Raw genomic sequence first — 12,105 nt, forward strand, 5'->3', positions numbered from 1 at the left:
TCATGATATTAATCACAGTATTATCTGGTCCAGAGTGCGGCGTTAAATCACAAACAAAAACAAACAAACAAACAAACCACCTTGATTTCACGTAAATGCAGTACCATCTTGACACCACGTACATGCAGTACCACCTTGACACCACGTGCATGCAGTTCCACATTGACACCACGTGCATGCAGTACCACCTTGACATCACGTGCATGCAGTACCACATTGACACCACGTGCATGCAGTACCACCTTGAAACCACGTGCATGCAGTACCACCTTGACATCACGTGCATGCAGTACCACATGGACACCACGTGCATGCAGTACCACCTTGACATCACGTGCATGCAGTACCACCTGGACACCGCGTGCATGTAGTACCACTTTTACACCACGTGCATACAGCACCACCTTCAGACCACGTAAATGCAGTACCACCTTGACACCACGTGCTTGTAGTACTACCTTGTCAACATGTGCATGTAGTACCCCCTTTACAAAACGTGCATGTAGTAACACCTTGTCACCACATGCGTGTAGTACCACTTTACACCACGTGCATGTAGTAACACCTTGTCACCACGTGCATGTAGCACCCCTTTACACCACGTGCATGTAGTACCACCTTGTAAACCACGTGCATGCAGTACTACCTTTACACCACGTGCATGCAGTACCACCTTGACACCTCGTGCATGCAGTACCACATTGACACCACGTGCATGCAGTACTACCTTTACACCACGTGCATGCAGTACCACCTTGACACCTCGTGCATGCAGTACCACATTGACACCACGTGCATGTAGTACCACCTTGTCACCACGTGCATGTAGTACCCCTTTACATCACGTGCATGCAGTACCACATTGACACCACGTGCATGTAGTACCGTCTTGTCACCACTTGCATGTAGTACCCCTTTACACCACGTGCATGCAGTACCACATTGACACCATGTGCATGTAGTACCACCTTGACACCACGTGCATGTAGTACCACCTTGACACCACGTGCATGCAGTACCACCTTGACACCACGTGCATGCAGTACCACCTTGTCACCATGTGCATGTAGTACCGCCTTGACACCACGTGCATTGAGTACCGTCTTGTCACCACGTGTATGTATTACCGCCTTGTCACCACGTGCATGTAGTACCGCCTTGTCACCACGTGTATGTATTACCGCCTTGTCACCACGTGCATGTAGTACCGCCTTGTCACCACGTGCATGTAGTACTACCTTGTCACCAAGTGCACCAGTACCACCTGGACACCACGTGCATGCAGTACCACCTTGACATCACGTGCATGCAGTACCACCTGGACATCACGTGCATGTAGTACCACTTTAACATCACATGCATGCAGTTCCACCTTGACATCACGTGCATGCAGTACCACCTGGGCACCACGTGCATGTAGTACCACTTTTACATCACATGCACGCAGTACCACCTTGACACCACGTGCATACAGCACCACCTTCAGACCACGTAAATGCAGTACCACCTTGACACCACGTGCATGTAGTACTACCTTGTCACCACGTGCATGCAGTACCACCTTGTCACCTCGTGCATGCAATACCACCTTGACACCACGTGCATACAGCACCACCTTCAGACCACGTAAATGCAGTACCACCTTGAAACCACGTGCATGCAGAACTAGCTTGTCACCACGTGCATGTAGTACCACCTTGTCACCGCGTGCATGCAGTACCACCTTGTCATCATGTGCATGTAGTACCCCCTTTACACCACGTGCATGCAGAACTAACTTGTCACCACGTGCATGTAGTACCACCTTGTCACCGCGTGCATGCAGTACTACCTTGTCACAACGTGCATGTAGTACCACCTTGACACCACGTGCAAACAGCACCACCTTGTCACCACGTAAATGCAGTACCACCTTGACACCACGTGCATGTAGTAACACCTTGTCACCACGTGCATGTAGTACCACTTTACACCACGTGCATGCAGTACCACCTTGACACCTCGTGCATGCAGTTCAACATCGACACCACGTGCATGTAGTACCACCTTGTCACCACGTGCATGTAGTACTCCTTTACACCACGTGCATGCAGTACCACATTGACACTACGTGCATGCAGTACCACCTTGACACATCATGGATGCAGTGTTACATTGACACCACGTACATGTAGTACCACCTTGTCACCACGTGGATGTAGTACCCATTTACACCACGTGCATGTAGTACCACCTTGTCACCACGTACATGCAGTACCACCTTTACATCACGTGCATGCAGTACCACCTAGACACAACGTGGATGCAGTACCACATTGACACCATGCACATGCAGTGACACCTTCAGACCACGTGCATGCAGTACCACCTAGACACCACGTGGATGCAGTACCACATTGACACCATGCACATGCAGTGCCACCTTCAGACCACGTGCATGCAGTGCCAGCTTGACAATATGTGCATGCAGTATCACATTCGGGACCACGTGCATGCAGTACCACCTTGACACCACGTGCATGCAGTACACCTTTACACCACGTGGATGCAGTACCACCTTGACACCACGTGCATGCAGTACCACCTTGACACCATGTACATGCAGTGCCACATTCAGACCACGTGCATGCAGTTGCACCTTCGAATCACATGCACGCAGTACCACCTTGACACCATGTTCATGCAGGAGCACGTATGCACGCAGTATCACATTCAGATCACGTGCCTGCAGCACCACCAAGACATAACGTGCATGCAGTACCACCTTCATACCACGTTCATGCAGTGCCAGCTTGACAATATGTGCATGCAGTACCACCTTTATACCACGTCCATGCAGTGCCAGCTTGACAATATGTGCATGGAGTACCACATTCAGACCACTTGCTTCTAGTACCAACGTGACACCACGTGCATGGAGTACCACCTTGACACCACGTGCTTGCACCACCACCTTCAGACCACGTGCATGCAGTACGACCTTGATGTTAAAGCATCGAGTTTAATCTATCATGTGTGTTTGGGTGCAAGATATTTACGCCACTCTAAGCAATGTATATAAGACTACCTGTGTACAGGCAGTCCCTATGTGTATAGCAAGCCACTTTCCGACGATTTACGATATCGCACAATCAGCCATCTGATTTTTGTGGGACAAACATGGGTACCGGTGATTTATATTCTCCCCGGAGGAGTCGCGGGACTACAGTGAACAAGATCACTGACTCTATCAAAGGCCTAAATTTTAGGGTAATAAGAAGCAACACATCGGTGCCCATGGTAAAGGTAAAGATTAGTCTACCTTGACAAACGAACATAATTAGAGGTTTCAAATCACGATAACATGCAAACAGAATACGTCCGAGGTCGGAGGTTGCACGCGTCACCAGACAGGAAGACAGCCATTGGCATTGTTTCAGCTACAGCTGTAACACCAGATATGTTTAAAAATAAAAACTATGAACATTTTATTTTTAAAAACCTCTTGCCACTAAGCATATTTTGTGGCTGACAATAATTATGTCTTCTTTGTCAAGAGCCTGAAACAATTATTCTTTTCAAGCATTTTTTGGGACTGTTTATTTTTTTCGATAAAATCCCTGGCACTCCCCCTCCATCCACCCACGCACCCCTAACCACCCACCCCCACCACACCCGTCCACAATACACCCATTCACCCATACCCATCCACACCCACCCACACCCGTACACACCCACCCACCAACACCCGCCCACAATACACCCATTCACCCATACCCATCCACACCCACCCACACCCGTACACAATACACCTATTCACCCATACCCATCCACACCCACCCACACCCGCCCACAATATACCTATTCACCCATACCAATCCACACCCACCCACACCCGTACACACCCACCCACCTACACCCGCCCAAACCCACACCTATCCACACCCGCCCACGCCCGCCAACATCCACCAACACCCGCCCACAACCACACACGCCCACAACCACACCTATCCACACCCTCCAACACCTATTCACACCCGCCAACAACCGCCCACACCCACACCTATCCACACCCGCCTATGCCCACACCTATTCACACCCGCCAACACCCGCCCACAACCACACCCGTCCATACCCACCCACAAACATCCACATAATGTTGTCTATGTAGTACGATACAATATGGTATTCATTTTCATTCTCTTTACATTATGGTCGTCACTGCTTTTATCAATCCTGTAGAAAAAAATATGTTTTTACATGTAAATATAAGTTATGATTTAAAAGAATGAAAATAAGTATAAAAGACTCGTGTATGCGACCTCTCTGTGTAAATATTAAACGTCACCGCCAGAACTTAACCAGTCTCGATTATACACCGATTCCATTGGACGTAAACTGGCAAAATAGCTTGGAAAAATATATGACCACCGAAAACCAGAAATTAAGTCCCAGTTGATCTTTACCAGTCATCAATGTCTCAGGAGGAGCTAAATCAGAATGCACAAAATCTCCTAGTGTATCGACTGATATCGACGTTTTCGCGAGTGTGCAGCAGTACTTTCCACTGCTGCATCATTAGACATGTTCAAACACCCATTTGGGGAATCGAACTGGGGCCTTCGGTGTGACGAGCGAACGCTTTTACCAGCGGGCTACCACACTCATGACTTCATTTCTATTCTGATGCAAATATATACATGATTATATAACTGTTTTTTATTCATCTCTTTGTGTTTGATTCGGATCCTAAGGCATTTGTTTGCTGACGAAAATTAAATGTGGCAGGTTTTGAACACAGTTCTGTGCAGTTATGTATTAATCGGTGTCCTATAATTTCATGTGATCACACAACTTACCAATTTGTACATCGCTAATATCGAAGGTTAACCTCATTAATGCTCGAGACAATTATGTTCTGATTTGTTGATAGATTAAAATAAAAATAAAATAACTCGGTAATATGCGTGTCTGGCACAAACGGGATTATTTACAGACATGAAACAGCTGAAAGAAGATATCACTCATTTGGTAGAGAGTGGAATCAGAGATACGCAGGACCCTGCATGACATAGACCTGTCTCAAGACGGTATCGATCTGTCGGCGTCTTTTAACCCGGTGATATAAGCGCGTAGCGGGTGATCAGCACAGATTGCGAAGGTGTGGTGGTTGTGTCACAGAGATTGTGAAGGTGTGGTGGTTGTGGCACACACAAGGTGCTCGGTGATACTAGCGGGTAGCGGGTGATCAGCACAGATTGTGAAGGTGTGGTGGTTGTGGCACACAGATTGTGAAGGTGTGGTGGTTGTGACACACACAAGGTGCTCGGTGATACTAGCGGGTAGCGGGTGATCAGCACAGATTGTGAAGGTGTGGTGACTGTGATACACACAAGGTCCTCGGTGATACTAGCGGGTAGCGGGTGATCAGCACAGATTGAGAAGGTGTGGTGGTTGTGGCACACAGATTGTGAAGGTGTGGTGGTTGTGACACACACAAGGTGCTCGGTGATACTAGCGGGTAGCGGGTGATCAGCACAGATTGTGAAGGTGTGGTGATTGTGATACACAGATCGTGAAGGTGTGGTGGTTGTGACACACACAAGGTGCTCGGTGATACTAGCGGGTAGCGGGTGATCAGCACAGATTGTGAAGGTGTGGTGGTTGTGTCACACAGATTGTGAAGGTGTGGTGATTGTGATACACAGATTGTGAAGGTGTGGTGGTTGTGGCACACACAAGGTGCGCGGTGATACTAGCGGGTGGGGGTGATCGCCACAAATTGTGAAGGTGTGGTGGTTGTGTCACACAGATTGATAAGGTGTGGTGGTTGTGACACACACAAGGTGCTCGGTGATACTAGCGGGTAGCGGGTGATCAGCACAGATTGTGAAGGTGTGGTGGTTGTGGCACACACAAGGTGCTCGGTGATGACGGGAGGAGGAGATCCCCGCGTGTGGACGTGCTTGGTGTACCTGACTGGACTACTTCCGGTGATTCAAGGTAAACATTTGAATACCTACCATATATTAAACCCATTTTACAACTTACTTTGCGAATGAAATTTATGCTTGGGTATATGAAGAAGAAAAACTTTATGACATCCAACAAGTCCCCGAGCCTGACCACTCCATCAATTGTGGTGTTCTCTTGCTGAGCCAGGAGTCTAGGAGTGACTGAAAAGTTCTGAGCCTACCTATGAAGGATGTACAGTGCACCTTTTATAGTCTGTATGTATTAAGTACAATACTTACCATGGTTACAGCCTGTATGTATTAAGTACAATACTTACCATGCTTACAGGCTGTATGTATTAAGTACAATACTTACCATGCTTACAGTCTGTATGTATTAAGTACAATACTTACCATGCTTACAGGCTGTATGTATTAAGTACAATACTTACCATGCTTACAGTCTGTATGTATTAAGTACAATACTTACCATGCTTACAGGCTGTATGTATTAAGTACAATACTTACCATGGTTACAGCCTGTATGTATTAAGTACAATACTTACCATGCTTACAGTCTGTATGTATTAAGTACAATACTTACCTTGCTTACAGTATGTATGTATTAAGTACAATACTTACCTTGCTTACAGTCTGTATGTATTAAGTACAATACTTACCATGCTGATGTCTGTATGTATTAAGTACAATACTTACCATGCTTACAGTCTGTATGTATTAAGTACAATACTTACCATGCTTACAGTATGTATGTATTAAGTACAATACTTACCATGGTTACAGCCTGTATGTATTAAGTACAATACTTACCTTGCTTACAGTCTGTATGTATTAAGTACAATACTTACCTTGCTTACAGTCTGTATGTATTAAGTACAATACTTACCATGCTTACAGTCTGTATGTATTAAGTACAATACTTACCATGCTTACAGTATGTATGTATTAAGTACAATACTTACCATGCTTACAGCCTGTATGTATTAAGTACAATACTTACCATGCTTACAGTATGTATGTATTAAGTACAATACTTACCATGCTTACAGTCTGTATGTATTAAGTACAATACTTACCATGCTTACAGTCTGTATGTATTAAGTACAATACTTACCTTGCTTACAGTCTGTATGTATTAAGTACAATACTTACCATGCTTACAGTATGTATGTATTAAGTACAATACTTACCATGCTTACAGTATGTATGTATTAAGTACAATACTAACCATGCTTACAGCCTGTATGTATTAAGTACAATACTTACCATGCTTACAGTATGTATGTATTAAGTACAATACTTACCATGCTTACAGTATGTATGTATTAAGTACAATACTTACCTTGCTTACAGTATGTATGTATTAAGTACAATACTTACCATGCTTACAGGCTGTATGTATTAAGTACAATACTTACCATGCTTACAGTATGTATGTATTAAGTACAATACTTACCATGCTTACAGTCTGTATGTATTAAGTACAATACTTACCATGCTTACAGTATGTATGTATTAAGTACAATACTTACCATGCTTACAGGCTGTATGTATTAAGTACAATACTTACCATGCTTACAGTATGTATGTATTAAGTACAATACTTACCATGCTTACAGTATGTATGTATTAAGTACAATACTTACCATGCTTACAGTATGTATGTATTAAGTACAATACTTACCATGCTTACAGGCTGTGTGTATTAAGTACAATACTTACCATGCTTACAGGCTGTATGTATTAAGTACAATACTTACCTTGCTTACAGTATGTATGTATTAAGTACAATACTTACCATGCTTACAGGCTGTATGTATTAAGTACAATACTTACCATGCTTACAGTATGTATGTATTAAGTACAATACTTACCATGCTTACAGTATGTATGTATTAAGTACAATACTTACCATGCTTACAGCCTGTATGTATTAAGTACAATACTTACCATGCTTACAGGCTGTATGTATTAAGTACAATACTTACCTTGCTTACAGTATGTATGTATTAAGTACAATACTTACCTTGCTTACAGTATGTATGTATTAAGTACAATACTTACCATGCTTACAGGCTGTATGTATTAAGTACAATACTTACCTTGCTTACAGTATGTATGTATTAAGTACAATACTTACCATGCTTACAGGCTGTATGTATTAAGTACAATACTTACCATGCTTACAGGCTGTATGTATTAAGTACAATACTTACCTTGCTTACAGTATGTATGTATTAAGTACAATACTTACCATGCTTACAGGCTGTATGTATTAAGTACAATACTTACCATGCTTACAGTATGTATGTATTAAGTACAATACTTACCATGCTTACAGTCTGTATGTAGTAAGTACAATACTTACCATGCTTACAGGCTGTGTGTATTAAGTACAATACTTACCATGCTTACAGTATGTATGTATTAAGTACAATACTTACCATGCTTACAGTCTGTATGTATTAAGTACAATACTTACCATGCTTACAGGCTGTGTGTATTTAGTACAATTCTTACCATGCTTACAGTATGTATGTATTAAGTACAATACTTACCATGCTTACAGTCTGTATGTATTAAGTACAATACTTACCATGCTTACAGTATGTATGTATTAAGTACAATACTTACCATGCTTACAGTATGTATGTATTAAGTACAATACTTACCATGCTTACAGTCTGTATGTATTAAGTACAATACTTACCATGCTTACAGGCTGTGTGTATTAAGTACAATACTTACCATGCTTACAGGCTGTGTGTATTAAGTACAATACTTACCATGCTTACAGTATGTATGTATTAAGTACAATACTTACCATGCTTACAGTATGTGTGTATTAAGTACAATACTTACCATGCTTACAGGCTATATGTATTAAGTACAATACTTACCATGCTTACAGTATGTGTGTATTAAGTACAATACTTACCATGCTTACAGTCTGTATGTATTAAGTACAATACTTACCTTGCTTACAGTATGTATGTATTAAGTACAATACTTACCATGCTTACAGTATGTATGTATTAAGTACAATACTTACCTTGCTTACAGTATGTATGTATTAAGTACAATACTTACCATGCTTACAGGCTGTATGTATTAAGTACAATACTTACCATGCTTACAGTATGTATGTATTAAGTACAATACTTACCATGCTTACAGTATGTATGTATTAAGTACAATACTTACCATGCTTACAGGCTGTGTGTATTAAGTACAATACTTACCATGCTTACAGGCTGTGTGTATTAAGTACAATACTTACCATGCTTACAGTATGTATGTATTAAGTACAATACTTACCATGCTTACAGGCTGTATGTATTAAGTACAATACTTACCTTGCTTACAGTATGTATGTATTAAGTACAATACTTACCATGCTTACAGTCTGTATGTATTAAGTACAATACTTACCATGCTTACAGTCTGTATGTATTAAGTACAATACTTACCTTGCTTACAGTATGTATGTATTAAGTACAATACTTACCATGCTTACAGGCTGTATGTATTAAGTACAATACTTACCATGCTTACAGTATGTATGTATTAAGTACAATACTTACCATGCTTACAGGCTGTATGTATTAAGTACAATACTTACCATGCTTACAGTATGTATGTATTAAGTACAATACTTACCTTGCTTACAGTATGTATGTATTAAGTACAATACTTACCATGCTTACAGGCTGTATGTATTAAGTACAATACTTACCATGCTTACAGTATGTATGTATTAAGTACAATACTTACCATGCTTACAGGCTGTATGTATTAAGTACAATACTTACCATGCTTACAGTCTGTATGTATTAAGTACAATACTTACCTTGCTTACAGTATGTATGTATTAAGTACAATACTTACCATGCTTACAGGCTGTATGTATTAAGTACAATACTTACCATGCTTACAGTATGTATGTATTAAGTACAATACTTACCATGCTTACAGGCTGTATGTATTAAGTACAATACTTACCATGCTTACAGTATGTATGTATTAAGTACAATACTTACCATGCTTACAGTATGTATGTATTAAGTACAATACTTACCATGCTAACAGGCTGTGTGTATTAAGTACAATACTTACCATGCTTACAGGCTGTGTGTATTAAGTACAATACTTACCATGCTTACAGGCTGTATGTATTAAGTACAATACTTACCTTGCTTACAGTATGTATGTATTAAGTACAATACTTACCATGCTTACAGTATGTATGTATTAAGTACAATACTTACCATGCTTACAGTATGTATGTATTAAGTACAATACTTACCTTGCTTACAGTATGTATGTATTAAGTACAATACTTACCATGCTTACAGGCTGTATGTATTAAGTACAATACTTACCATGCTTACAGTATGTATGTATTAAGTACAATACTTACCATGCTTACAGTCTGTATGTATTAAGTACAATACTTACCTTGCTTACAGTATGTATGTATTAAGTACAATACTTACCATGCTTACAGTATGTATGTATTAAGTACAATACTTACCATGCTTACAGTATGTATGTATTAAGTACAATACTTACCATGCTTACAGGCTGTATGTATTAAGTACAATACTTACCATGCTTACAGTATGTATGTATTAAGTACAATACTTACCATGCTTACAGTATGTATGTATTAAGTACAATACTTACCATGCTTACAGCCTGTATGTATTAAGTACAATACTTACCATGCTTACAGTATGTATGTATTAAGTACAATACTTACCATGCTTACAGGCTGTATGTATTAAGTACAATACTTACCATGCTTACAGTATGTATGTATTAAGTACAATACTTACCATGCTTACAGGCTATATGTATTAAGTACAATACTTACCATGCTTACAGGCTGTATGTATTAAGTACAATACTTACCATGCTTACAGTCTGTATGTATTAAGTACAATACTTACCATGCTTACAGTATGTATGTATTAAGTACAATACTTACCATGCTTACAGTCTGTATGTATTAAGTACAATACTTACCATGCTTACAGTATGTATGTATTAAGTACAATACTTACCATGCTTACAGGCTGTATGTATTAAGTACAATACTTACCATGCTTACAGTATGTATGTATTAAGTACAATACTTACCATGCTTACAGGCTATATGTATTAAGTACAATACTTACCATGCTTACAGGCTGTATGTATTAAGTACAATACTTACCATGCTTACAGTCTGTATGTATTAAGTACAATACTTACCATGCTTACAGTATGTATGTATTAAGTACAATACTTACCATGCTTACAGTCTGTATGTATTAAGTACAATACTTACCATGCTTACAGTCTGTATGTATTAAGGACAATACTTACCATGCTTACAGTATGTATGTATTAAGTACAATACTTACCATGCTTACAGTATGTATGTATTAAGTACAATACTTACCATGCTTACAGTCTGTATGTATTAAGTACAATACTTACCATGCTTACAGGCTGTATTTGAACCAAATAGACAACCAGACACCATATTTGTGCAGGCATCAAAGCGTATCCTTTGTAGATGAAAATAAACAAATTGGCTTCTGTGCTGTCAACAAGTATCTCCAACTGAAAGGGTTAACTCCAACAGCCATCCTTGCGGACATGGGGGGATGATACTCCTTCCTTTGCCACTATAAGGAGGTGTTTAGAGGAATAAGAGAGCCTTAAAGATCCATCTTCCCGGGGCAAGAGAGTTAACTGACTATAAAAGTCCAGTTTCCACCCTTGCCGAACTAGGCTGGAATTACTGGGCTCGATCGTAGCGCCACCAGTGGCTATTACCAGCTATGTCCCTTCTAAGCCTCTCATATGGACCAATCAGATTCCACCTCTCGTATCACTTGCGTTTGCTTCGCACAAAATGGTGGCGCCCGGTCAGGACGATCTGATCGATAATCAATATCGTGATAAAACGTGTCTTACATCGCGAAATGCATCAAATCACGTGAGCACCTTGATTAAAAACATGAAAAAAATTGGAAAATATTTGCTTACAACGAGTTGGCGGTGGCTTTGCAAATCCTGCAATCGACTGAAATCTGAACGACAGTTAACGAACCGGATTTCGATTTCGGTGCGCGATTTTGATTGGACTATGCATAGACTC

Source organism: Haliotis rufescens, unplaced genomic scaffold (assembly GCF_023055435.1).
Source record: "Haliotis rufescens isolate VD_foot unplaced genomic scaffold, xgHalRufe1.0.p SCAF_35, whole genome shotgun sequence".
In the NCBI taxonomy this organism is placed as follows: domain Eukaryota; kingdom Metazoa; phylum Mollusca; class Gastropoda; order Lepetellida; family Haliotidae; genus Haliotis; species Haliotis rufescens.